General features: G+C 40.7%; 1 protein-coding gene and 2 long non-coding RNA genes across 36 annotated transcripts in view; 1 reads left to right on the top strand and 2 right to left on the bottom strand.

Annotated features, from left to right (window-relative positions):
* Positions 1–27156, top strand: part of ACTN2 (actinin alpha 2) — a 77764-nt gene that overhangs the window by 4280 nt on the left and 46328 nt on the right. The window lies entirely within an intron of this gene.
* LOC145538041 (uncharacterized) lies at positions 495–26770 on the bottom strand. Its single transcript, XR_014076606.1, has 2 exons — positions 24472–26770; positions 495–3300 (listed from the first exon to the last, which is right to left on the bottom strand). It is a non-coding gene; the product is annotated as an uncharacterized LOC145538041 (long non-coding RNA).
* On the bottom strand, positions 16621–23514 carry LOC145538040 (uncharacterized). Its single transcript, XR_014076605.1, has 2 exons — positions 19572–23514; positions 16621–17951 (listed from the first exon to the last, which is right to left on the bottom strand). It is a non-coding gene; the product is annotated as an uncharacterized LOC145538040 (long non-coding RNA).

Raw genomic sequence — 27156 nt, 5'->3', positions numbered from 1 at the left:
TTCATCTGGAAAATAAAGATAAGGGATTCCCTGTCTTTCTTGCCTCATAGTTTTTCAGAATCAAATGGTCAAACTAGTTTCCATCGAAGGGGCTTTGTAGACCTCACAGTGATCTGTAAATGTAAATGTTATTGCTGTCCTTGTGCAGCCAATAGTTGTTAATTTCATCAAGCAGTGTTGATAGTAATCAGTATTGTGGTTAGACTTTCGAGGGAAGAAGAAGCACATCATTTGTTCCTTAGTGATTTGGATGTACTTTTTTGTGTGTGAAGTAAAATGTACAGAGCATAAACTTTACCACTTTAACCATTTTTAGGTGTACAGCTCAGTGACATTAGTACAGTCACATCTGACCTAGACGGATGGGGTGGGGGAGGGTGAGAAAGTCACCAAATGGCCAGGCCGGGATTCGGGCCTCGAGACACTCAGCTCCGTGTTAATGGATGTGCTTGCTGACATGTCTGCTATTCAAGATGTGTTTGAGGAAGAAGAGCGGAGCTTAACTGAAGCCAAAGATGCAGATTCAGTCCCAGTGCTCTGTGACAACCTAGAGAAGTGGGATGCAGTGAGAGGTAGGAGGGAGTTTCCAGAGGGAGGGGACGTGTGTATACCTATGGCTGATTCATGTTGATGTATGGCAGAAGCCAACCCAATATTGTAAAGTAGTTGTCCTCCAATTAAAAATAAATAAAAAACAAATTCAGAGAGAAAGTTACATCGGTAAACTGGGGAGCCAGGTTATAGAGGACCTGGGATGCCAGGGTGAGCGTGGACTTTGCTGTCCAAGAGTGCTCTTGGGAATGCTTGAGCTAGGAGGAGCCACGTTTCAAGTAGTTTATTGTTTGCAGAATAAACAGGAGTTGGTAAGCGCCTGAGGTGGAGGATACAGGTAGAACTCATTACGGGGTCTATACGTTTCAAGTGGTGAGGATTAGAAGCAGTGTTGAGGAAGGCATTGATTTGAGAGAGATCAGGAGGGATTATAAAAAGTATTAAATGACCCCATGTGGTTCCCTGGCAGGCTGTTGTATAAATCCAATTAAGCAGACATGATCTCACCATTAGAGATCCTGGACTTAAAACTCAAGACAGTGATATTGACAAGTAACAAAGCTAACCAGGAGTACCTGCCTCTCTACTAGGAGATGTGTCTGGGAGGAAAGCTAACCGTTTATGGAATGTATCATCCAGTGCAGGGGGGCGAGTGCTGAGGGGCCAGTTGTACATCCAGGTGGCTGTTGCCTAAAGAGAAGGCTGGAGTTTCAGGTATCCTTTGATGTCCAGAGAGAGTTGATGATGGGCAGGCTTATAAGGCAGGATCTTGTAGGAGCCCTAAGAGACCTCTGCCCCCAGAGTGGCTGTTGTTCTCAAGGTGCCCTTGGTTTGCTATGCAGAGTCACAGGTGCAGTAGCTGTAAGGTGGAGAAATCAGTCTTTGTCTCTTCATCTTCTTTTAGGTACTGTGATATGTCCTAGAGTCTGTCCTTAACCCTTCAACCTAATTCACCGAGGAAGCAACTTGTACCCAAAATAAGCTTTTCCGAGAGTGTGGGAGGAGGAATAGAACTCTTAGCTGGGAAACCTAATGAACACAGCTTCAGAAAACTGTCAGAAAGCCCTGCAGTCGATTGCTGCAGCTGGGAGACACCTACAGAAAAGGCGCAGCTCTGGGGTGGGTGAGGGTGCTCCCATGACAAGCAGAGGAGTTGACATGGAATACGTTGGAGGACAGTCAGAACTGTACCACTGTTTCCCTGGGAACGGGACTAGTTCTTCCAGAAAGAACAGAAAGCAAAAATGAGAGGAAATAGCTTGCTAACTACCGTGCTAGACGAATTTCTCAGGCAGGAACATCTCAAACACAAGAGATGGGTCTGTCTAAAGAAGACTGAGGACTGTGTTTTACACAAGCACCTGTCTGAGCAATTGCACACACACCTCTGAGTATACCCCCCACCCACAATTTCCCTGAGCAGAAACTGTCAGTAGAAGATTGTTTTCCCCCTTGCAACCAGTACTGAAGAGCAGAATGGAAGGGGAGCAGGAGCATGGCTGTTCATTCTTTCATCCCTTTGGCAGCTGTTTATTATGGTCATGCTGGGGACCAGGGTTAGAGCATGGAGGTGGCTCCATCCCAGGCCTTCAGGGGCTTGCAGCATAGTTCAGGAGACAGGGGAGTGAGAAGCACAGAGGAGGGACTGGCTCATGGAATGAAGTGGAGAACACTTCCAGAGCCCCTTCTGCATGGCTGCTGGTCACAGTGCTTGGAAGCATCTTCCTCTCTGGCACCCAGGTGGGGAACCTGGGAGTTACCCTCTAGCCCTTCCTCTCTCCCAGCCCCTGTGGAGCCCACCTCCTGAAGTCCCCCAGACCCTGCCCTTTCCTCCCATCATGTGCTTTAAGGCCCTTCAGAGTCTCTGTGTTAACTGTCTGGATGGGGGCGGTGGCCTCTGCTTTGTCACCCTTTCACACTCCGTGCTAGTGCTCAGACTTGTCCCCCTGATGCTGCAGGAGTGATCTTTATGAAACCCAAGCCTGGTCGTGTAGTTCTACTTAAAGCCTCTCTGTGGTTCTTTTTCTAAATTTATTTATTTGGCTGCCTCGGGTCTTAGGAGTGGCACACGGATCTTTGATGTGTTATTTGGGATCTTTCATTGCTGCACGATGACTCTAGTTGTGGCCTGCAGGCTTCATTTCTCTGTGGGAACTTAGTTCGCCAGCCAGGGATTGATCCCACGTCCCCTGCATTGCAAGGCAGATTCTTAACCTCTGGACCACCAGGGAAGTTGCCCTCTGTGGTTCTTGATTGCCTTGAGGGGGCCTTTCAGGCCTCTCATGGGGGTTTGGGAGGTCAGGCCAGCCTCTGTCTGTTACTCCTCTTACCCCAACGGTTCTTTGGGTCACCGAGTTGTTTTTAGTTCATCCCTTTGCTTATACCAGAGTCCGGCCTCCTTCCCCGTTCTGGGAGTTCTTCCTGCTCAGGCCCCTCCTCTAGAACCTGGCTCACGAGATGCTCTCCTGGTCTCTCCCGTGAGCAGATGCTCTTTTCTGGTCCCCTGGGCCTACTCAGAGTCTGCACTCACATTTGTGAAGTACAGAAATTATAAGTCATATTTTGGAAAAGAATTTAGTACAGTTATTAATAATTTTTTTTTGCAATCTTTGTAACTCTGTGAGCTACAGATGTATTAAATCCAACTCACACTTGTTCAATGCTCCTTAAAGGTGTTTTCTCAAAGCATTTTCTCAAGTTCTGCAAATGATAGATTTCTCCGTCTTAGTTCTTATTCCAAGACTGAACCTAGAAAGAGAAGCTGCTTAATGTTTATAAAAAGTTGCAATTTAGAGATTTGGGGAATAAAATAAAACCATACATGTAGATATAGTTAAATGATAATTAAATGTGTCACCATGTGAATGAACAAAATTCTGATAACCTAGATTTGATTTCACAGGACTCTTTTGTCCAGATTGAAAACATATACCCATGTAATAAAATTCCAAATTCATTTAGACAGAGAAATATGCATTTAAATTTGTTCTTCTGTATGTTCAGTTCAGTTCAGTCGCTCAGTCGTGTCCGACTCTCTGCGACCCCATGAATTGCAGCACGCCAGGCCTCTCTGTCCATCACCATCTCCCAGAGTCTACCCAAACCCATGTTCATCGAGTCGGTGATGCCATCCAACCATCTCATCCTCTGTCGTCCCCTTCTCCTCCCGCCCCCAATCCTACCCAGCATTAGGGTCTTTTCCAATGAGTCAACCGTTCACATGAGGTGGCCAAAGTATTGGAGCTTCAGCTTCAACATCAGACCTTCCAATGAACACCCAGGATTGATCTCTTTTAGGATGGATTGATTGGATCTCCTTGCAGTCCAAGGGACTCTCAAGAGTCTTCTCCAACACCACAGTTCAAAAGCATCAATTCTGCAGCACTCAGCTTTCTTCACCGTCCAACTCTCACATCCATACATGACCACTGGAAAAACCATAGCCTTGACTAGACGGACTTTTGTTGGCAAAGTAATGTCTCTGCTTTTAAACATGCTATCTAGGTTGGCCATAACCTTCCCTCCAAGGAGTAAGCGTCTTTTAATTTCATGGCTGCAGTCACCATCAGCAGTGATTCTGGAGCCCAAAAAAGTAAAGTCTGATACTGTTTCCACTGTTTCCCCACCTATTTCCCATGGAGTGATGGGACCAGATGCCATGATCTTAGTTTTCTGAACGTTGAGCTTTAAGCCAACTTTTTCACTCTCCTCCTTCACCTTCATCAAGAGGCTCTTTAGTTCTTCCTCCCTTTCTGCCATAAGGGTGGTGTCATCCGCATATCTGAGGTTATTGATATTTCTCCCGGCAATCTTGATTCCAGCTTGTGTTTCTTCCAGCCCAGCGTTTCTCATGAGGTACTCTGCATATAAGTTAAATAAGCAGGGTGACAATATACAGCCTTGACGTACTCCTTTTCCTATTTGGAACCAGTCTGTTGTTCCATGTCCAGTTCTAACTGTTGCTTCCTGACCTGCATACAGGTTTCTCAAGACACAGGTCAGATGGTCTGGTATTCCCATCTCTTTCAGAATTTTCCACAGTTTATTGTGATCCACACAGTCAAAGGCTTTGGCATAGTCAATAAAGCAGAAATAGATGTTTTTCTGGAACTCTCTTGCTTTTTTGATGATCCAGCGGATATTGGCAATTTGATCTCTGGTTCCTCTGCCTTTTCTAAAACCAGCTTGAACATCTGGAAGTTCACGGTTCACGTATTGCTGAAGCCTGGCTTGGAGAATTTTGAGCATTACTTTACTAGCATGTGAGATGAGTGCAATTGTGCGGTAGTTTGAGCATTCTTTGGCATTGCCTTTTTTTGGGATTGGAACGAAAACTGACCTTTTCCAGTCCTGTGGCCACTGCTGAGTTTTTCAAATTTGCTGGCATATCGAGTGCAGCACTTTCACAGCATCACCTTTGAGGATTTGAAATAGCTCAACTGGAATTCCATCACCTCCACTAGCTTTGTTCGTAGTGATGCTTTCTAAGGCCCACTTGACTTCACATTCCAGGATGTCTGGCTCTAGGTGAGTGATCACACCATCGTGATTATCTGGGTCGTGAAGATCTTTTTTGTACAGTTCTTCTGTGTATTCTTGCCACCTCTTCTTAATATCTTCTGCTTCTGTTAGGTCCATACCATTTCTGTCCTTTATCGAGCCTATCTTTGCATGAAATATTCCTTTGGTATCTCTAATTTTCTTGAAGAGGTCTCTAGTCTTTCCCAATCTATTGTTTTCCTCTATTTGTTTGCACTGATCGCTGAGGAAGGCTTTCTTATCTCTCCTTGCTATTCTTTGGAACTCTGCATTCAGATGAGAATATCGTTCCTTTTCTCCTTTGCTTTTCGCTTCTCTTCTCTTCCCAGCTATCTGTAAGGCCTCCTCAGACAGCCATTTTGTTTTTTTGCATTTCTTTTCCATGGGGATTTTCTTGATCCCTGTTTCCTGTACAATGTCACGAACCTCTGTCCATAGTTCATCAGGCACTCTGTCCATCAGGTCTAGTCCCTTAAATCTATTTGTCACTTCCACTGTATACTCATAAGGGATTTGATCTAGGTCATACCTGAATGGTCTAGTGGTTTTCCCTACTTTCTTCAATTTAAGTCTGAATTTGGCAATAAGCAGTTCATGATCTGAGCCACAGTCTGCTCCTGGTCTTGTTTTTGCTGACTGTATAGAGCTTCTCCATCTTTGGCTGCAAAGAATATAATCAATCTGATTTCGGTGTTGACCATCTACGTGTAGAGTCTTCTCTTGTGTTGTTGGAATAGGGTGTTCGCTATTACCAGTGCGTTCTCGTGGCAAAACTCTATTAGCCTTTGCCCTGCTTCATTCTGTACTCCAAGGCCAAACTTGCCTGTTACGCCAGGTGTTTCTTGATTTCCTACTTTTGCATTCCAGTCCCCTATAATGAAAAGGACATCTTTTTTGGGTGTTAGTTCTAGAAGGTCTTGTAGGTCTTCATAGAACCGTTCAACTTCTGTATGTAAAACCTGGTAAAACAAGAACTTGTGGAACACATGCCAGGCTTCACAGTAGCAGAATTAGAAAATAAGGAAGAGATGCAGGTGATTCTGCAGAGTTTGTGGACCCTGGATAAGAATCTGTCTTGGGCAGTCTTGGTATAAGCCAAACCCAGGCCTACAGGGTTAGCGTAACTTTGGGTTGTTGTGTTTGTTTATTTTTGCTAGGGGATAAATATGTTAGGCATCATTCCTAGAGATTACTATATAATGAAAATAGATTCTTATTAGTGTCTGTTATAACATGAAAAGGCTTGCTATCTTAGTAAAAAACGCCTGTTTTTTTTTAGTAATTGTGAGGGTCAAGTGGACAAGTTGGTGACTATGAGAGTGGGGTGGAAAATGACAACAGCACTTGATATTGAAGGTATGACTGCATCTTATATAGAGACTTATAACTGGGATTGGCAAATCAAGAAATCCTATCTTTTAGAGTCATGAGGGGTCTTTAAGTTGCTTTATCATAGTCGAACAGGATGGGAAGATAATAATTACTTAGAAGATAATCTGATTGCTTTTTATTAGAATTTTAAGATATTTTGTACTTATTAGTTTGAACCATAGGAAATTTTTGACACTAACCATTTTGACCTCCTCAAATTGCAGTTTCTTATGGCTCAACCCGATAAAACCACTATATCACTGCTATTGTCCCACTATATTCGAGGTACAGTATTTGACCAAGACCTCACAATAGCCAAGCCATAAAACTGAAATCAGCTTGTTTCTAGTCTTATCTCTAGTGCCTTTGGTATTCAACTGGGAAAATAAGGGGGTGGTTAGTTTTTTGTAGCAGTTAAAATTGAGAGGTTTGGATTGAGGGCTTGACAGCCCATGGAAACATCGAAAAGAAAGGTCAGGCCTAGAGATTTACATGCAGGAGTTACCTTCTCAGAGGCCAAGTTTGAAACTGTCAGGAGGGGAAAGTGGAAGATGCACCTGGCAGACGCTGAGGTGAGCCAACATCGAGGGCTCCTGCAGGAAGCAGTAATTACCAAAATGTGGAAGCATTGCTTCTCTGGATGAAAACATGCATTTATTGGACGACTTGGAACCACTCGAACTGTCGAAATGTCTTTGCTTTTCTTCCTGGAGAAATCTCACCTTGGTGTTTTGTTGGAACTTTGCCAGTCCATCTGAATCTGACATTTGAATTGGTTTAGTTGCTAGAACAGAAACCCAGGGACTTGGCACCGTGGAATGGGAGATCTTTTTGCTCATGAGATAAGTTATGGTTTCCAAAGGAAGTGAAAAGCTGTAAGAAACTATTTATGGTGGTGTGCTCAAGTCTGTGACATAAAATCCTTCTGCAACTGGAATGGCCTAGGCAGGGCCTTTTTGAGGAAGACTTTATTGCAAATTTGTAAGGATTACTAAGAAAAGTAGTTTCATGACTGAAAAGAATTAGTTTCATCTTAACATACCGAATGTAGCATTCAACCACAAGGTAGGTTTCTCTTTTCTGTTTTTGTTTATTATTACTTGGCTGTACCATGCAGCGTGTGGAATTTAGTTCCCCAACTAGGGATTGAACCCACACACCCTGAATTGGAAGCTCAGAGTTTTAACCACTGGACCGCCAGGGAAGTCCCTAATATTCCCTTTGATTTTTCTTTTCATCCTTAGGTTACCTAAAAATGTGTTATTGAATTTCCAATTATCTGGGAATTTTCTGGAGGGTTTTTTGTTTCTGATTTCTAACTTTATTCTATTGTGGTCTGAGATACTTTGTAAGACTTATGTCCTTTTAAATTTATTGAGAGTTGTTTCATGGCTCTGAATATGATGTATCTTGCTGCTCATGCTGGTTCTTCATAATCCCCAAGTGTCATTTGAGTGTTCAAAGTGCCCATAGTGGAGACCTGCACATACACAGTGGGTTTTGTTACAGGAGAGAAAGACTGAGCTCTGGGAATCAAGACTGCCAAGGAAGTCCCAACTTTTTCTATTTTATTGCTTATAAAATTTTAAAAATGAGATGAATGGTGGTCCTCATTTAGGTGTTTTGTTTCAAGTTTTTTTTTTAAACTTGTTTGTATTTGTTTTTTCAGTATAACAATACAAGAAAAATATTCCAATAAGACAGTAAAAATGATGTTTTAAAATATGGATTTTTTGCTAGTGGATTAAAAAAAGAGGGGGAAGGGATTTGGCACATGGTTCCCAGTATTCCAAGCTATTCACTGTTATAGGGCAGAGCAGCTGTTCATTGAGAATTTCCAGACACTGTTTTAACCATACATATTATTTTATTCCAATGTCACAGCAGTCTTAAGAGATGAGTATTGTGATTCTTACTTTTCCATTAGGGAGGTTAAGTAACCCACCTACGGGTGGGGAAGTGGTAGCTGGGAAATGTACACAGAATTTTGTCTGTATTACAAAGATATTATCTTTCACAATCAAAATTTTATAAAATACAGAGGTGCTAATTATTTTATTGTGTATTTTGATCTGCAAGCGGCAGAGGTGAATTTTGTATCCAGGTGACTTAACTCCAGAGGAGGTGCTTTTATTTTTATTTTTTAAGATTTATCTTGTTGAACTTTGATTGATTTACAATGTTGTGTTAATTTCTGCTGTACAGCAAAGTGATTCAGTTATACACATATATTCTTTTTATTCTTTTCCATTATAGTTTCTTACAGGATATTGAATATAGTTCCCTATGCTATACAGTAGGACCTTGTTGTTTATCCATTATATATTGGATTGAGCCAAAATATGGGTTGATCAGAAAATTCATTCAGGTTTTCCCATAACATCTTATGCAAAAACTCTAACAAACTTTTTGGCCAACCCAAAATATAATAGTTTGCATCTGCTAAACCCAGATTCCCAGTGCATCCCTCCCCCAACCCCCCATTTGAAAGGGGGTGTGTGTCTGAATTTTTAATTTCTAAGTGGGTCAAAGGGGACTATCTGATGAGAATGAGAAGACTAAATCCTGAGACATGGAAAATATTGTCCTTCCAAGATTTTCCCCTAGTCAGGCTCTAGCAATCACTCTATCCCACAGAAATGCCAGAGGAGGAGCAAAGGGACCACAGGAAAAGCCAACTGCATCTTTCAAATGGAGGCTTATTGGACATGCCATTAAGGGCACATCTTTGGAGTTAACTGCTGGTCTGTCTGACACAGTTTGAAAAAGAAACTGGAGTTCAGGATGCCTAAGTAATTGAGTCAGTTCCCTTTTGGAACGAGAAAAGGAGACTTCCAGAGGCAAGAGTGTAGACTAGAGCCATCTTCCTGCAGACATGATGTCTTAGTGAACAAGGATGCTTGCCAAGACTCGGGCTCCATAGACATTTGGCCAGTGGCAGTGCCAAGGACTCCCTTCACTTTACATTGAAAATATCCTGCCTTTCTTTTATTTATTTTTAACTTATTATAGAAAAGTTCAAGCATACACAGAAGCAGAGTGAACATATAGTGAATCCCTCTGAACCCTACTGGGCAAGGGAAACCCAAGTTTCACAAATAAAGGATGCTCAGGTCTTTTCCCTACCCCAGCTTTATTGAGGTGTCATTGAGAAGTGAAAAACAGTATATATTTAGTGTGCCACATGTTTTGATAAATATGTACATTGTGAAGTAATTACCAGGGATGTCCAATCCTAAAAGGAAAAAAAAAGTTATGTTCAACAAATGCTTTATTCTCTAAACGAAATTGTGAAGCAAAACTGCCAAGTGAGCCAACTGTTGTCTTCCCTGTTTTGAAAGTTCTGGCTCCTCCCCCAGACCCAGGCTTCCTGTTACCTGCTTTTGACCTTCCAGGCCTCTTCCCTGCTCTGCTTGGACACCTCTCCTAACCCCTGGTTCCCCTGATAATTTCTCACAGTGTTATGATTATGTTATGATTGTCTGTTCCTAGAAACTAAAGATTTTTAGGCAAGACCTGCCTTCCCAAGGATCATCAGTTTTTTTAAACTTTTTTTTTTTTTGGCTGCACTGGGTCGTGGTTGCTATGCACAGGCTTTCCCTAGTTGTGAGGAGCGGGGGCTCCTCTCTAGTTGTGGTGTGCAGACTTTTCATTGCAGTGGCTTCTCTTGTTGCGGAGCACAGGTTCTAGGGCACGAAGGTCTCAGTAGTTGTAGCACGCAGGCTTAGTTGCCTCACAGCATGTGGAATCTTCCTGGACCAGAAATCAAACCATTGGCAGGTGGATTCTTAACCACTGGACTACCAGGAACGTCTAGGGGATCATCAATATTTTAACGGTGACCTTTCTAAGACAATAATCCTGTTGTCTTATTCCTAGTTCCAAAAGAACCCTAACGGTGAATTTCAGGCTCGGAAGGGGAAGAGAATAAAGTTGTGCCAAGAAAGCACTGTTGGCAGAGGCAAAGCCTTTTAACATCATGTAAACGTGGTGGGTGGGTTCCCTGTAGTTTGTGGCCCCATGTGAGAAGGCAGTACTGGTAGGCTATTTCTCTTCTCTTGCTGCAGACTGATCTGGTAAATTGACCCCATAGCCTCCTTCAGGTTTATTGGTCTGACTCCTGTGACCATTGCTTTTACTGCTTTGAGTCGGGAGCTTGAATTTGAGACAGGAGGTAGGAACAGTGTCTGAAGATGCTGAATTTGATCCTCCGCATCTTTATTTCCTCCACCACCCCCAGAAGAGAGCCAGAGAAAGGAGCCGAACAGTCATGTAATGTGTCTTTGGGGAAAGGTTATTTTTAGGGACAGTCTTGCCAAGACTGCTTCCGGAGCTTTTATTTAGACATAGATCAGGTCCTCACCTGCTTAGGTATGTGAATTTCTAGGGGAGGCCTGGAAGGAGTTAGGGGCTAGCTGCGTGTAGCAGTTCCAGGCCACCTTCTTCCTTATTCATTTTATTTGTTTCCCAGATTTATTGAGATGTAATAGACATTTAACACTGTGTTAGTTGAAGGCATATAGCGTGATGCCCATCTCTCAGATTTTCAGTTCTTTATGAAAGGAAATGAGGAAGAGGGGGGAGATTGATCCCAGAGGTCGGGTGACCCCCTCATCTAGGTTTTCCCAAGACAATCTCAGTTGTGGCTCTTGTCCCAGAGTAACTGTAAATAGTGTCACCTTTGACCCTCAGAGGTGGTCCGGCTTAGACTTCAAATTCTGTGGTCATTCTCTTCAGAGGAGATACACAAGGCCATTTCAGAGAAGGTTAAAATAATATCGAGACCCAGATAATTTGTATATTGGACAATAATGCCTTTTCTGAAAGTTCTGGCCTATTTCTGAACTTGAAAAAATGCTAATATTAGTGAAATGAGAGTTCTAAAACTTCAACAGATTTAAATATCAGAGCCCAGGAATTTCTGAGTCTTCTAACTCATGAATCTTTTAGAAGACCAAGCCTTGCAGCCAGCGATGGGAGTGAGCCCTACGTCTGAGAGGTATGGGACCACTGACCTCACTGGAGGCCTCCCGTGGGCCAGGCTTCCCTCTGAAATCCACATCATCGTTGTCATTTTGGTAGTTTGTATACCATCTGTGTAGTCTTGTAAGTAGTATTTATGCTCATACCTCAGACAGTTTGATAATAATATGTGCTAGACTTTAAGGGTGCTGATTTTACACGTCTAGAAAATTAAGGATTTGGACTTCACCAGTGGCTCAGGGTAAAGAGGTTGCCTGCCAATGCAGGAGACATGTGTTTAATCCCTGATCCCTGATTCAAGCAACTAAGCCCATGCTCCAAAGCTATTGAGCCTGTGCTCTGGAGCCTGGGAGCCGCAACTACTGAGCCCCCGTGCTGCAGCTTCTGAAGCCAATGCACCCTAGAGCTTGTGACCCACAACGGGAAACACCACAGCAATGAAAAGCTCACACATCGCGACTAGAGAGTAGCCCCCGCTTGCAGCAACTAGAGGAAGCCCATGTAGCAATGAAGACCCAGCAGAGTAAATAAAAATAAATAAAAAACCTAAAGTGCTAATCACTCAGTCGTGTCCAACTCTTTGCGACCCCATAGACTGTAGACCACGAGGCTACTCTGTCCATGGAATTCTCCAGGCGAGAATACTGGAGTGGGTAGCTTGTTCCCTTCTACAGGGGATCTTCCTGACCCAGGATCAAACCCAGGTCTCCTGCATTGCAGATGGATTCTTCACCACCTGAGCCACAAGGGAAGCCCCAAAAATCTGAGTTAAACATTATTAAAATATCTGGACCTATTTCCAAGGTCAGATCTCTGAGTTTGTTTTTATGACAGCTTAAGTCTTTCTTAAAAAAATTATACATATCTTTAGAGACTTGAAAGTCTGATAGTAAAGTGGGAATAAGTATATTTACTGTGGGATAAAATTGTGTTTAATGTAACATTGTCCCTTCTGGGGTGAGACACAGGTAGAGTAGTCACCATGGGAGTCCTTTAAGGACTTGGTCAGGAAGCAGGGAAATTGCTGTCAGAAATACCTGGGGGGTGACCGTGGGTCTATTGCTGTCAGTGGTGTCTGGTTAACTAGATACTAAGGACTCCAAAGGATTTCTCTTCCATGGCCTTGGACTTGGACAGTGTGTACCTTCTCCATGGGGCATTTTTGTTGTTGTTGTTGAAGTATTTACAATGTTGTGTTAGCTTCAGGAATACAGCAAAGTGAATCGGTTATACATATACATATGTCCATTCTTGTGCTTTTAAAGATTCTTTTCCCATATAGGCCATTACAGAGTGTTGAGTAGAATTCTCTGTGCTATACGGTAGATTCTTATCACTTGTCTATTTTATGTGACATTTTAAAATGTGATATTGAACTAGGGATTTCTACTGTGAAACTTAAAAAAAAAGTCTTGAAGTAGCACTTTATCAAGTGATTAACTTCAGAAATTTAGACTTCCTGGAGCACGTCCAATTTAAGTCGCTTTCCTTTTTCAGGTAGAATGACGAAGGCTGAGGAAAGTAAAGCTAGTTAACATAATTACCGCTAACCAGAGAAGGGCAGAAAATCTAACCTAACAGATTGTACAGGCTTTCCTAAACTACTTTTTGGAGATACATTTTCAAATAATTGCCCAAGTCATATGTCTTTATTGCAGAAAATATGGAGAAGAAATTTTTTAAAGTCACACCAGAGAGAAAACTAGTGTTAACATTTTGTCATATTGCCTGCTAGATGACTTGAGGCCATAGTTGAAAAGCATATATTTATGTTTTATACTATAATATATATTGTCTGAAATGGCTTAGGATATGAAGACTTTTGAACACTTTGCCCTCAGCATGAGCCCTAGGAAAGAACTTCTTGATGGAGGAAGTGCCAGCCTGGTTCCCTCCAGTGGCAGGAGCTTTGGAAATGCCCAGCTTCCCTGTTTCATAGCCCTTCTGCTTTCCAGAGCTTTCCCTGTATGTAGCGCAAACCTGTGGATGGAGCTGACTGGGGACTGTTACCCACTTAGAACCGTGCTAGGGATCAAACCACCAGCACAAAGAATGTGGCGTATTCCAGAGAGTCATTTCCTTCAAAATAAGCACTTTTAATTTCTCTGTGTAGGCAGCCATTTATTTGGGTCCTTGAAAATAGTAACAGTATGGTGAACTTGAATTAAAGTATATTTATTTTGCTGTCTGGATAGAACAAGCTGCTTCCCCAGTTGCCAGCATGGACTGCGGGGAGGGGATGGGGATGGGGGAAAACATCGGTAAGCTTTTCTTTAAGATTGAATTCATCCTCAAGAAGAGGGTCATGAAAGTACAATGAATGCTGCTCTTTCTTGTAACCAAGGAACAGTTGGGTCTGCCCTGACCCAGAGCCATGTCTTGCACATAATTACCCAGGCTCCAAGGGAACGAGTTATTTTGGGAAGCATAGCTCAGGATCAATCATATGTAAGGCTGTTTGTTGGGAGTCTTAAATGCTTGCTTACCAGAAAGTCCTCAAAGGAATTCTTCACTGAGGTTGTGCCAGCTTGGGGGAGGCAGGTGTGACCCCACACAACTCCCAACCAGAGGCTAAGTCAGGTTGTTGGCCTCAGGAAATCTTTAAGCTCAGATGACCAGGCATCAGTAGCTTTCATGTGGTTCTTTGAACTTACCTTTTTTTTTTTTTTTTGCTTTTAATACTTTAAAACAAAAATGACCAAAACTTTGATTCTATGGATATTTGATTTGGTTAGCATATGCTTCCAGTCCTAAAATTGTTTGGGAAGTAACTGCATATTGGTAATCTTAACTTTCTTTTTTTCCATTTAACAGTTAAGATGGGGAGTTTCATCAAGATCATTTAATTGCCCCTGTAACTTTTTTAAAAATTTATTTTTAATTGGATAATTACTTTACAGTGTTGTGTTGGTTTCTGCTGTACAGCAGTGTTGAATCAACTATAAGTATACACATATCCCCTCCCTTTTGAGCCTCCCTCCCACACATCTAGGTCACCACTGAGCACCAAGCTGAGCTTCCTGTGCCATACAGCAGGTTCCCACTAGTTGTTTTACACGTGGTAATGTATATATGTCAATGCTGCTCTCTTAATTTGTCCCACCCTCTCTTTCCACTGCTGTGTCCACAAGTCTGTTCTCTCAAGAATTGAAAAACATCCCTTGGAATTAAAGTAAAGGTAGTTTGGATTGCAAACTAGTATCGGGTCTGTGGCTTAGAGAACTGTTGATGTCCTTGCTAGGTTGCTTCTATCTTGAGGGCTATGGAGATGTAAAGATGAGTAATTGCAGCTGAAAAGTAAGAATTAGGGAGTGAGTAATAAAGACTCCTGTAAGTGGTAATAAAATGTTTGTAGGGAATTTTCTTGAGTGGGGAGGAAATTAACAGATGGAAATATACTTTAGCTTCTGGAGAAATGTATGATTTTTTATGAAACAGGGACAAGTGCTAAATAATTCAACCCCAATCCAATATTATTTATGGTGATCTGTGTAAGAGGGAACACGGGGACACACATTGGGATTGAAATGAAAAAGGAATGCAGTAAGCTGAGACTTGTGACAGTTGTCATTTTCACAGGACAAGGGAAGTGTACTGTCGTTAATATCAGTGAGTGATAGACTCCAGTTAGTTCAGTGTTTCATTCTTTTTTGTAACATTTTTGTCCATGTCCTTTTTATTTTTTATTGTAGTACAGTTGATTTACAATGTTGTGTTTGTTTCTGGTATACAGCAAACTGATTCAGTTATACATCCATACATATGTATATATATTAGCATATCCTTTTTTACATTCTTCTCCATTATGATTTATTGCAGAATATTGAATATAGTTCCCTGTGCTCTACAGTAGGACCTTGTCATTTATTTTATATATATTAGTTTGTATCTGCTAACCCTAAATTACTAATTTATCGCTACCCCACCCTCATCCCTCTTTGGTAACCATGAGTTTGCTTTCTATATATACCATTCTTTTGCATTGATTACTACTGGCCTTCATCAAAATCAGATCAGTAAAATTTAGATCAGAATAGTGAATATTTTGGCACATTTGAATGTTTACCTCTTTTTAGAAGAGAGACTCGAAAACTATGACAGTTCTTAAGTAAAGGTAAAATCACGACTCTCATATAAGCAGAAAAATAAACACATGTTAAAGATGATATTTAATTAACTCATGAGAAAACTGATAAAACTGGAGAGGTGTTCCAGCTGGTTCAGAAGAGACTCTGAAGCACAGTTGTACATTTGTAGATTAGGAGTATTGAAACTAATGTCCGAATATCAGCAGATACTTTTCGATGGGAGCGAGGATTGTCCCTGAACCGAACAAAAGGCATTGCTTGTCTGTAGAACATGGCCGGTCTGCGTTGCTGTCACTCGTGTATGGCTTAGATAGATGAGCTCTAGAATAGCGTAGAAGGGGTGCTGCAGACAGTGTACCACTTGACCTTCAGAGCTCAGATTTTTCCTAACATAAAGTACCTTATTATTTAAAAAATTTATTTATTTTTTAGTTGAAGGTAATTGCTTTACAGAGTTTTGTTGTTTTCTGTCAAACATCAACACGAATCAGCCATAGGTATACATATATCCTCTCTCTCTTGAACCTCCCTACAGTACCTTATTTAGCTATTTCCTCTTTCCAAATTCCATAACTTTAATCTGTCCCATCCTTTCTGGAAGTTATGAAGGAGACTCCACATATCAGACAGGTCATTCCTTAAACCAGAATTAGTCTGGGCTAGACTTGGCTTTGTTTAAAACCGGAAAAGCACTTTTGTCCCATTAGGCAGCCTTGAGGATTGTTAGCACATTTTTTAAATCTATTCGGAACATCCAGGGACTAAATGGAAGTCAGTTTTATGAACCTGGTGATTGAAGCCTAAAATTCATGATGAAAACCAGAGCTGGGTAGGACTGTGTTTTCAAGGGCTGGGGAAGCCATTTTTACCCCTTCCACTTCAAGTGTCACCGGTTAGCCAGATTCTATTTTTAGATCCTCTTCAGTAGTGAGGATTTTTATGAGTAGTGAGCCATTTTTTGGGAGACAAGATTATAGAATCCTTTTTTTTTTTTAAACATTTAAGGGTTCTCTAGTTAAGTTTGACATAATGAGAATCTTCAAAAGCCTGGAACTTGACCAGATAGAGATTTCTAGCTCTGCAGTGGTTTTTATTTTTTCAGTTTAAAAAATCTGATAGCGGTCTTCTTTGTCCCAGAAAGTCGAACCAAGGTATTATTCAGCAAATAGTTACTGGGAGCCACTGTGTCCCAGGATACAGTGTCTGGAGCACAAAACAAAAATCCCATCTTTGGGAATTCCCTGGCAGTCCAATGGTTAGGACTCGGAGCTTCCAAGCTGGGGGTCTGGGTTCAAACCCTTGTCAGGGAACCAAGTTTCCCACAAAATGTGTGGTGCAGGAAAAAAAAGAAATCCCAGCTTCTCTGTGTGTCACTTTCACAGACATTTTTAGAATGTTCCCGGTGGTGGTGTCACCCACCACGTATTTCTGAGAGGATTTTTCCTGCTCCCCTACCAAGTCCTTAAAGCCTTCTCATGGTGACAGCCCTTGAGTTGCTCGTAGGCTTTGACACTCCTTAATTAGAGATTGTTAGCTATTCTCACATTGCCTAGAAAGAAAGCCTGAATCCTACTTGTAGGCAGTATTTGTTGGGGATGAATCAGTGGGAAAAGACTGCCTCTCTTTTTTTTCTCCTACTTTGTCTTTGGGTCATTAAATTTGTGTTTATGTGTATTCCTGATACTCAGATGAAAAGCTGTATGTTGGTACTGTTAAGGCTCCAATTTATTTATGACTGAAATTGTCATGATTTAAGCTTGAAGTATTAAAAACTTGAATGGGTCCTGGCTCTGTATGGGTTCATACAGGTATACCTTCTGGGTGCTGGGTTCATTAGGTGATACAAAGGTGAATAAGGCAGGACTAGAGACTACTGTGTTCATTTTGTGGATCTTTGATGCATAATATATGTGCCTGTGGGCATATGGAAAGCCTGAGAAACCAGTGGTGGGCCTTCCATTTGCAATGGAGTGCAGTGGAATTCGGAGAAGGCAATGGCATCCCACTCCAGTACTCTTGCCTGGAAAATCCCATGGATGGAGGAGCCTGGTAGGCTACAGTCCATGGGGTCGCTAAGAGTCGGACACGACTGAGCGACTTCACTTTCACTTTTCCCTTTCATGCACTGGAGAAGGAAATGGCAACCCACTCCAGTATTCTTGCCTGGAGAATCCTAGGGACGGCGGAGCCTGGTGAGCTGCCGTCCATGGGGTCGCACAGAGTCGGACACGACTGAAGCGACTTAGCAGCAGCAGCAGCAGCAATGGAATTTGCCTTTTTGCTTGAGTTAACTTTAAGGCTGTTTGTATCTAACGTATCATGAACCAAGTTCTGATTCCCATGTAGCCCTTCATATTAACTCTGCCTTAGGAGTAAGTTTTTTTTTTTTTTTTAATGCATGGACAAAATATTTTTACCCTTAATGAGCAAACAGTAGTATTATAAGCACTGTGTTCCTTGAGGAAGTTAAGATATGCCAGTGGTGTCCTAGATTCTTTGAACGGTGGGGTGAGTACCTGTGATAAACCAGGAAAGGTAGAGAACTGGTATGGTTCTGGGTCTGTGCATCTCTCTCTCTCTGTGTATAGCAGCAGTCTATGAAATGTGCTGAACTGACAGTGCATTTATGCTCAGTTTTCAGAGGTGGAGTATCTCCTATGCTCAGGTAGACATAAATTGTGACCGTGGACTGTCTTTATTTTTCTGTGCAGTGACTTACTTCCCTTTCCATTGAAACCCCAAAGCACCTCAAATTTATTTGAATTTCCATCACCTACTGCTTGCTGTTCTCTTGGGTTCCTATAGCATTTATATTTGCAAAATATTTTCCAGTCCCCTACAATTCGTCATACTTCCCAGGCAACTTGTTGTATTAGGTTCATGGTGCATTGCTTAGGGGAAGAAATAAGCCACAGGATTGGCAGAGGCAAACTATTATTTATAAGATGGATAAACAACAAGTCCCACTGTATAGCACAGGGAACTATATTCAATATCCTGTGAAACCATAATGAACCATAATAATAATAAACCATAATAATAAACTTTAATGAAAAAGAATATGAAGAAAATATATATGTGTATAACTGAGTCACTTTGCTATACAGCAGAAATTAACACAACATGGCAAGCCAGTTGTACTTCAATGAAATTTAAAAAAAGAAAAAAAAGTCACAGGAAAGATGAGCTGACTTGCCCACACCAGACAATGAGTTGGTCATAGAGCCAAGCTCAGGCTTTTAGAGCCGGTGATTTTTAGGGACTGCTAACCTGAGCTGTTGTGTGCTATGTTATCCAGCAGGATCTTGGAGGCTAAGCAGAGATTTATGGGCAGAGAATAAAAGGGCTGCCCACCATATCATTAGCTGCCTGGTTATGACAGTTATGAGAATATTAGGGCCCCAAATGGACTTCTGAGATGTCTGGTAATTGATTGCAACGCATATAGCATCCTTAGAAGGAGCACTCTTCTACTTACTTACTTCTTGCTTTGATTCAATTTTTTAAAATGTTTTCTGTAATTGAAAAGTGTGCTTGGGTGCTTGGCAACCTTGAAGATTTGGAATTTTTTAAAGATCATTATGATCTTGATTGATGATTAGTCAATGCTCATTGTGCTGAACAGTTGGTCACCATTGTGAGTGACTGCTGAGTCCAGAGAGCTATTCTAATGTTAAACACCAGCAGAAACACCTTTTTTCCCCTCCTCCAGTTACATTAAATTTTTTTCTTTTTTTAAAATTGACATACACTTGATTTACAGTGTTGTGTTACTGCTGTACAGGAAAGCGATTCAGTTACATGCATGTATACAGTCTTTTTCTTTTATATCCTTTTCCCTTATGATTTCTCATAGACTTTTGCATATAGATCTCTGTGATATACAGTAGAACATTGTTGTTTATTCGTCCTATAAATAATAGTTTGCCTCTGCCGATCCTGTGGCTTATTTCTTCACCTAAGCAATGATCCATGAATCTAATACAATGAGTTGGTTGGGAAGTATGATGAATTGTAGGGGACTGGAAAATATTTTGCAAATATAAATGCTATAGGAACACAAGAGAACAGCAGTAGGTGTTTTTATCTATATAAAAGCTTACGTCTGCTAACCCCAACCTTCTACTCTGTCCCTCTCCCACGCCATCCCTCTCCCAACCCCTCCCCCTAACAGCCACCAGTCTGTTCTCTTGTGTCCCTGGTCCTGAGAAACACCTTTTAACTGTTTTTAAAGTTGGTAGAGTATCTGACCCTTTCAATTTAAGGTCACTCTGCTGATTTTTCTGATGTGATTCTGGAGTGGCATATTTTTCCGGGCATTGTGGCATCATGCAAACTCACCCAGTGCTGTTCCCCCATGATGCGTGGGTCAGGGTCTTTCTGGATGAGGGGTGGGGAAACTTTGAGGTGAACTAGCATGGCTGCCTCTACCAGCCACGTGGGTTGCATGGATCCGCCCTCTCAGAGGAGCAGCTCCCTGCCCTTGAGGAGGGCAGTGCCTCCTTACTTAAAATGCCAGAGCTGCCCCGCTTCTCCTCCCTTAACCAGACATTTTACAAAATGTGTGCATCTTCCTAGACACTCCCACCCCCTGCCTTACTTTTCAAATATTAAAAAAGGACCAGGGTAGTAATTAGAAGCAATCCTGGCAAATTGGGAATTTGTGAAGTGGAAAAGAAAACACAGTTATAATGATTATTGTAAATAGAAAAAGAAATGGAGCGTTGTTAGAAAATCGACTTAACAGAGTTGTAGTTTTCAATAGTTTTTTTTGCAGGAGGCTGTTCAGAGCTATTGTGATAATAGATCGTGTTGCCCAGCTGGCCTCTGTATTTCTTCTCTTGATAACCTTTTGAATTATTTCATAAAGTTGATCATGGCATTTTTTTTGGTAGCTGGGAAAGTGTCAGGACATGAAGGACAAATAATTGCATGTTATCAGAGTCAGAAATAGAATCTGAGTTCCAAGCCATGATAGTGAGCTGGACTGGGCTCCCCACTCCCTCTTGGGGACCACTATTTCTGCTCACCTGCGGCTCAGTTGTCTTGCCCAGAGGATCTGGCCAGGAATCCATACTCTGACCCTCTTGATGTCTTTACTCACTGATGACAGTAAATGATAAGCAAACTCAAAATTGTAGAAAACTCTGATGCTGCCTTAAACTGGTTTTGACCTGATAGACAATGCTGCTTTTTAAGTATAGTTGATTTACAGTGTTGTATTAATTTCTGCTGTACAGCAAAGAGATTCAGTTATGTATATACATTTTTTTCTTTTTTAATATTCTTTTCTGTTGTGGTTTATCTCAAGATATTGAATATATTACAGCTCCCTGTGCTATAGAGTAGGACTTTGTTGTTTATCCATTCTATATATAATAGTTTGCATCTGCTAACCCCAAACTCTCAGTGACAATGTTGTTTTATAATTAGTGGATTTAAAAGCTGAAAGTTATTCAGGCTTACCTAGCCCAAACTTCATGCTGCTCTGCCCAAATGTCCCAGCCCTCAGTAAACCCTGTTCTGTTTCGTTCAGAAACGCCCAATGACTGAAGTGAGTCACCACGTTAGGAAATGTGACTTCAAATTAGTATTTTATATAGTTATTATGAAAATAAAAGCTGGTTCACAAAGTATAAAGTAAATTGATGTCTGTTATGTTGCTAGATTTTTGTTTGGAGAAAATGGAATAGTAAATTGAACAAGGGTAGTCTTACAGGAGCCAGCCCAGTCCTACAGCCTTATTGCTAGAAGAATTAATAATTAACTGATGGCATGAAATGGACTCAGAGAACTGTGTCAGATTCAGGATTGATTTTTTTTTTCTTTTGATCCTTTTTTGTGTCAGATGATGATGTCTCCCAGGTAGAGATGCAAACTTGTGTTATTTAAACAATATAATTAATCACAGATACTACTCATTTTCATGGAAAGATATTGTTTTCCCCTCTCTCTTTGGAATAATCTACAATGTAGGTTGTTATATCTGTAGGCTTAATTAACTTAAAAAGAAACTAAATACAAATGCATAAAGTTCAATAACTCAAGCATATCTCAACATTTCAGTGAGGATATAAGTACTTTTTTGTCATTAAGCACAGTGTACTGATTATCATGACATATAATTTAACTTTGAGAAAGGCAATGGTCTTAGAGTTTCTATGGACTTGGAACTTTGCTAGTAAGTTCTTCAAAGTAGAAGGTGTGGCTTCTGAATGGAGATAGCAATTCGTGCTAACAGATATTCTTAGGACACTCCTACAACTGACATTTTTCTTTCTTTTTAAAATTTTTTTATATTGTATTAGAGTATAGTCGATTTATAGTGTGTTTCAGGTGTAGAGTTCCCTGTGCTATATAGTAGGTCATTTTGGTCATTTGTTTTATGTATAGCAGTGTGTATGTATTAATCCCAAACTCTTCTGATTTACCCCTTCCCCCAACCTTTCTCCTTTGGTAACTGTAAGTTTGCTTTCTGTCTGTGAATCTGTTTCTGTTTTGTAAATAAGTTCATTTGTGTCATATTTAGATAAACATATAAGTGATGTCATATGATATTTGTTTTTCTCAGACATACTTTGCTTAGTATGACAATCTCTAGGCACATCCATGTTGCTGCAGGTGGCATTATTTCATTCTTCATTACGACTAAGTAATATTCAATTGTATATATGTACCATATCTTCTTTATCCATTCATCTGTCAATGGACATTTAGGTTGCTTCCATGTTTTGGCCATTCCAACTGACATTTTTCTCAACCACCATGATTTAAGGGTTGAAGAGCATTTTCTGGCTCTCTAGATTATGTTCAGGAGTATAATGGAGCTGCACCTGCTGATCATTTGAATATCCTTCAGACTTTTCACGTGAAAACATAATACTACAAGTCGTGGGCACAGAGCCTTAACCCCCAGCTGTTTTCCTCTGCTCTCTGTTTTTTCAGAGTTTCAGTACAGTGGCCAGGGAGGGTCCCGTATGAGCAGGGAGACCAGTCTGCACCCACTGTCCTTCCTAGCCGGTGGCTCATGGGTTATGATTCTGTATATTTCAGGAAGAAATGCTATTATTTACTTCTGCTGCCAAAGGGATATATACACAGTGAGACAATGACTCTCGTGCCTTTCCATCTTTTGGTGACTGAACACTCATTCCCTTAGCTTGTAAAGAAATAAATACATATGTATTTATTTTATTTTCTATGGAAGTATAATTGATATAAAAGGTTAATTTCAGGTGTACAGCAGAGTGATTCAGTTATACGTATGTCTATTCTTTTTCAGATTCTTTTCCCTTATAGGTTATTACAAAATATTGAGTATAGTTTCCTGTGCCATACAGAGGAGGTCCTTGTTGGTTATCTATTTTATACATAGTAGGGTGTATCTGTGAATTCCAGACTCCTAATTTATCCTCTCCCCTTCCCCTTTGGTAACCATAAGTTTGTTTTCTATGTCTGTGAGTCTATTTCTGTTTTGTATATAAATTCATTTGTATTCCTTTTTTTAAAAAAATTCTACATATAAGCAATATCATATGATACTTGTTTTTCTCTGACTTACTTCAGTTAGTATGATCATCTCTAAGGTCCATCATTCCCTAGCTTTGTCTTGAGCATCTTAGGAGGGTGAGAAGGACTAGGAATGTCAGCCTTTTCTATCTGTGGGTAGATGGTTATGTGTTTTCCCATCTTGGTTCTCTTTGTGTGGCTCAGAAAGATTGTTTTAATGTACTTAATTTTAAGATGCAGAAAGTATCTGTAGAGACTTCCCTGGTGGTCCTATGGTTAAGAATCTGCCTGCCAATGTAGGGGACAAGGGTTCAGTCCTTGGTCTGGGAAGATCCCACATGCTTATGGAGCAATTAAGCCCGAGAGCCACAACTTGAGAGCTCGTATGCTGCAACAAAAGATCCTGGAGCCACAACTAAAACCTGACCGCCAAGTAAATAAATACTAAAAAAAAAAAAAAAGTATATGTGTTTATCACTAGGTGAACAGGAGCAGAGAAGTAGCTCTTTTCTAGGAGAGAGGTAGAAGGAGGTTTGAGTTGGAGGCAAGGGAAGAGGTTAGAGAGCCTTAATGTGACGAGGCAGCGTCTGAGATGGACTCTAGGCTGGGGGACATTGACCCCTTTCCTCAAGGGACTGTGTCTGGTTTATAGAACACTATGCAGATGACACCACCCTTATGGCAGAAAGGGAAGAAGAACTAAAGAGCCTCTTGATGAAGGTGAAAGAGGAGAGTGAAAAAGTTGGCTTAAAGCTCAACATTCAGAAAACTAAGATCATGGCATCTGGTCCCATCACTTCATGGCAAATAGATGCGGAAACAGTGGAAACAGTGTCAGACTTTATTTTTTTGGGCTCCAAAATCACTGCTGATGGTAATTGCAACCATGAGGTTAGAAGACGCTTACTCCTTGGAAGGAAGGTTATGGCCAACCTAGATAGCATATTTAAAAGTGGAGACATAACTTCGCCAACAAAAGTCCGTCTAGTCAAGGCTATGGTTTTTCCAGTGGTCATGTATGGATGTGAGAGTTGGATGGTGAAGAAAGCTAAGTGCTGCAGAATTGATGCTTTTGAACTGTGGTGTTTGAGAAGACTCTTGAGAGTCCCTTGAACTGCAAGGAGATCCAATCAATCCATCCTAAAGGAGATCAGTCCTGGGTTTCATTTGAAGGACTGATGTTGAAGCTGAAACTCCAATACTTTGGCCACCTCATGCGAAGAGTTGACTCATTGGAAAAGACCCTGATGCTGGGTAGGATTGGGGGCAGGAGGAGAAGGGGACAACAGAGGGTGAGATGGTTGGATGGCATCACTGACTCGATGGACATGGGTTTGGGTAGACTCCGGGAGTTGGTGATGGACAGAGAGGCCTGGCATGCTGTGATTCATGAGGTCGCAAAGAGTCGGACATGACTGAGCGACTGAACTGAACTGATTCCTTTTAAGAAAGGACACCTGCCTTGGTAATCTGGTTTGAACCAAGGAGCCTCCTTTCAAAACCACATGGACATACCTTGCTTCCATTTCACTTCTCCAAAATCTAGTTTGCAGGGACCTTAAAGATGCACATTGCCATCAAGCAACAAGAAAATCCACAAAGACGCCTTTTAGGTACAATGTGTGGGATTTTGTTGCTGCTGTGGTGGCTTTCATTTTTATCTCCTCCATAATTTGCAGCTTTTTACAGAAGCAGGGGACAATGGGGAAGGCATGGAAACGGTCTCTGAGGGCCATGGTAATGAAAACTGTAAATAGAGTGAAAATTAAACAGTCTAATAAAGGTTAAAATTCCTTTTCAGAATGCCCTGGCCTCTTTGCAAGCTATTATCACAAAGCCATTGGGGTCCTTTTTTGCACTGAAGTTGGTTAGTCACCACCTTTATTGGCCCTTCAGAATACTCATTAAAGAAAGTGAAACTTCATTACACTTAACTGACTAAATTGACCTTGTAGATTCAATTCATTCTCTGGCTTTGCACAACTGAATAATTATCTATGGTAAATTACCTTCATCGTATGCATGCCTATAAAAAGGTGGTATCCAGTAGACCCTCGCAGTGTTCCACGGTAGGGGGTCAGGAACTGCACTGATTGCATGAACAGACTTGGGGTTCTATCCAGAAGTGCTTCTGATACTTGTATTATGAAGGGGCTTAAATAATATGGTAACAAAGTAAGGAAATTTACGCCAGCAACATTTGCACATTTTTAAGTAGAATCTAGATAAAGACAACTCAGTAAAGAGTTTTTTTGAGTTGAGTTTTCTAAGTTGAGTTTTTAATTTTTTTCTCTATCAATTCCATTTTAAAAAGTCACAACCTGCTATATTCTCTTGTGCCTTTCCCAAAAGATGAGGAATATGGTTAGTCTTGATATTGTCAGAAAAAACAAACTGAAAAACTACTTTCAAAGTAGTTTTGCTTGGTGAAAATGGGGCCTGGGAAGTTTTTTTTAACTATATGAACTTGGTTATCCGGAAGCAACCTAAAATGTTCATCCAAGGAATTAGTTACAAAAAGGATGGTATATTCACAACAGTGGAATACTATGCAGCCATAAAAAGAGTGCTCTTAGTTGATATTGAAGATCCCTAGGTTATATTTTTCTTAAAAGAAATTAAAAATCCAGGTGCAGAACGATGTGTATATTATGATTTATGTTAAAGGGATAGAGAAAATGATGTGTGTGTCTGTGTTTACACATGTGTAGAATGTTATTGAAGAGAAACGCAAGAAACTGAATCTCTTTGTTGTTCCCTCTGGGGAAGGAAACTGGGTGACCGAGAACAAGAGTGAAGAGGGAAGCTTTCTCCTTTATACCTTTTTGTACAAGTGAATTTTGAATAATAGATTCTTGAAATAATAGATAGGTAATGATTTAGACTCTTGTTAATAATCTTAGCTTCAGAACAGAAGCTATGATTACCTAGGCTAGCCCTGTCCAGGAGAACTTTCATGTTCCATGTCTACGCCATCCATCATAGCAGCCACTAGTCCTGTGTGGCTTTTGAGCACTCAATTGGTGGCTTGTACAGCTGGGGGAGTAAAATTTTAATTTCCTTTAATTTTAGTTAATTATATTTAAATAGCCAGGTGTGTCAGTGGCTACCATATTGATTAGGTGCAGATCTAGAGTATATGACTTTGGGTATCTCTCTGTTTAGCCTAGAATAAAGTTTAGGTGTGTTTTGGGAGAAATAATTATTAGTTTAGGGACTCACAGTAACATTTATTATTGTAAATCTAAGAACATATCTACATTTTCTTTTTACCCTAGAATTTAATACCATCACATATTTCTTTTTAAAAATTTGTTTTATTGAAGTAGAGTTGGTTTGCAATGTTGTGTTAATTTCTTCTGTACAGGAGAGTGATTCAATTATACATATGTATTCATTCTTTTTCATGTTCTTTTCCACTGTGATTTATCACAGGATATTGAATATAGTTCCCTGTGCTATATACAGTTAGCACCTTCTTGTTTATTCATTCTATATATAATGGTTTCTATCTACTATCTCACCTTCCAATCCATCTCTCCTGACCCCTGACTCCCTCCCCCTTGGCAACAACAAATCTGTTCTCTGTGTTTGTGAGTCTGTTTCTGTTTTGTAGATAAGTTCATTTGTGTCATATTTTAGATTCCACATATAAGTGATATCGTATGGGTATTTGTCTTTCTCTTTCTTACTTACTTCACTTGGTATGATCATCTCTAAGTCCATCTATGTTGCTGCAAATTCCTTTCACATATTTCTTGAAATAACTATTAGTCAAATTTGAAAATCCTTTTTATTACCCAGGAAAATCATTTTAGTGGAAACTCTTGTCTTTTTGTATTCTAACGTGGAAAAAGTCTATTCTGAGAGGTTTATTTTCTTATCTATAGCATGAACCCTATTTGTGTGTCTCCCTCCAGTGTAATGTGCCGGGTACTTTGTTCTGGAGCCCAGCAGCTGTTGTGTGACAAGGGGACAGTTTGCATTCTTAGCCAGCAGCTGCCAGAAGCATTTCTAATCTGGTTTTGGCAGGAAATAGTGCACAAGTGGAAGCCAAGTTAAAAGAAGCTTGAAAAATAAACAGAATGACTTCGGATACCCCTTATTATATCAT

Source organism: Giraffa tippelskirchi, chromosome 2 (assembly GCF_054371585.1).
Source record: "Giraffa tippelskirchi isolate mGirTip1 chromosome 2, T2T-mGirTip1v1.2.pri, whole genome shotgun sequence".
NCBI lineage: Eukaryota > Metazoa > Chordata > Mammalia > Artiodactyla > Giraffidae > Giraffa > Giraffa tippelskirchi.
The sequence above is the reverse complement of the archived record's forward strand: the minus strand, read 5'-3'. Positions and strand labels throughout refer to the sequence as shown.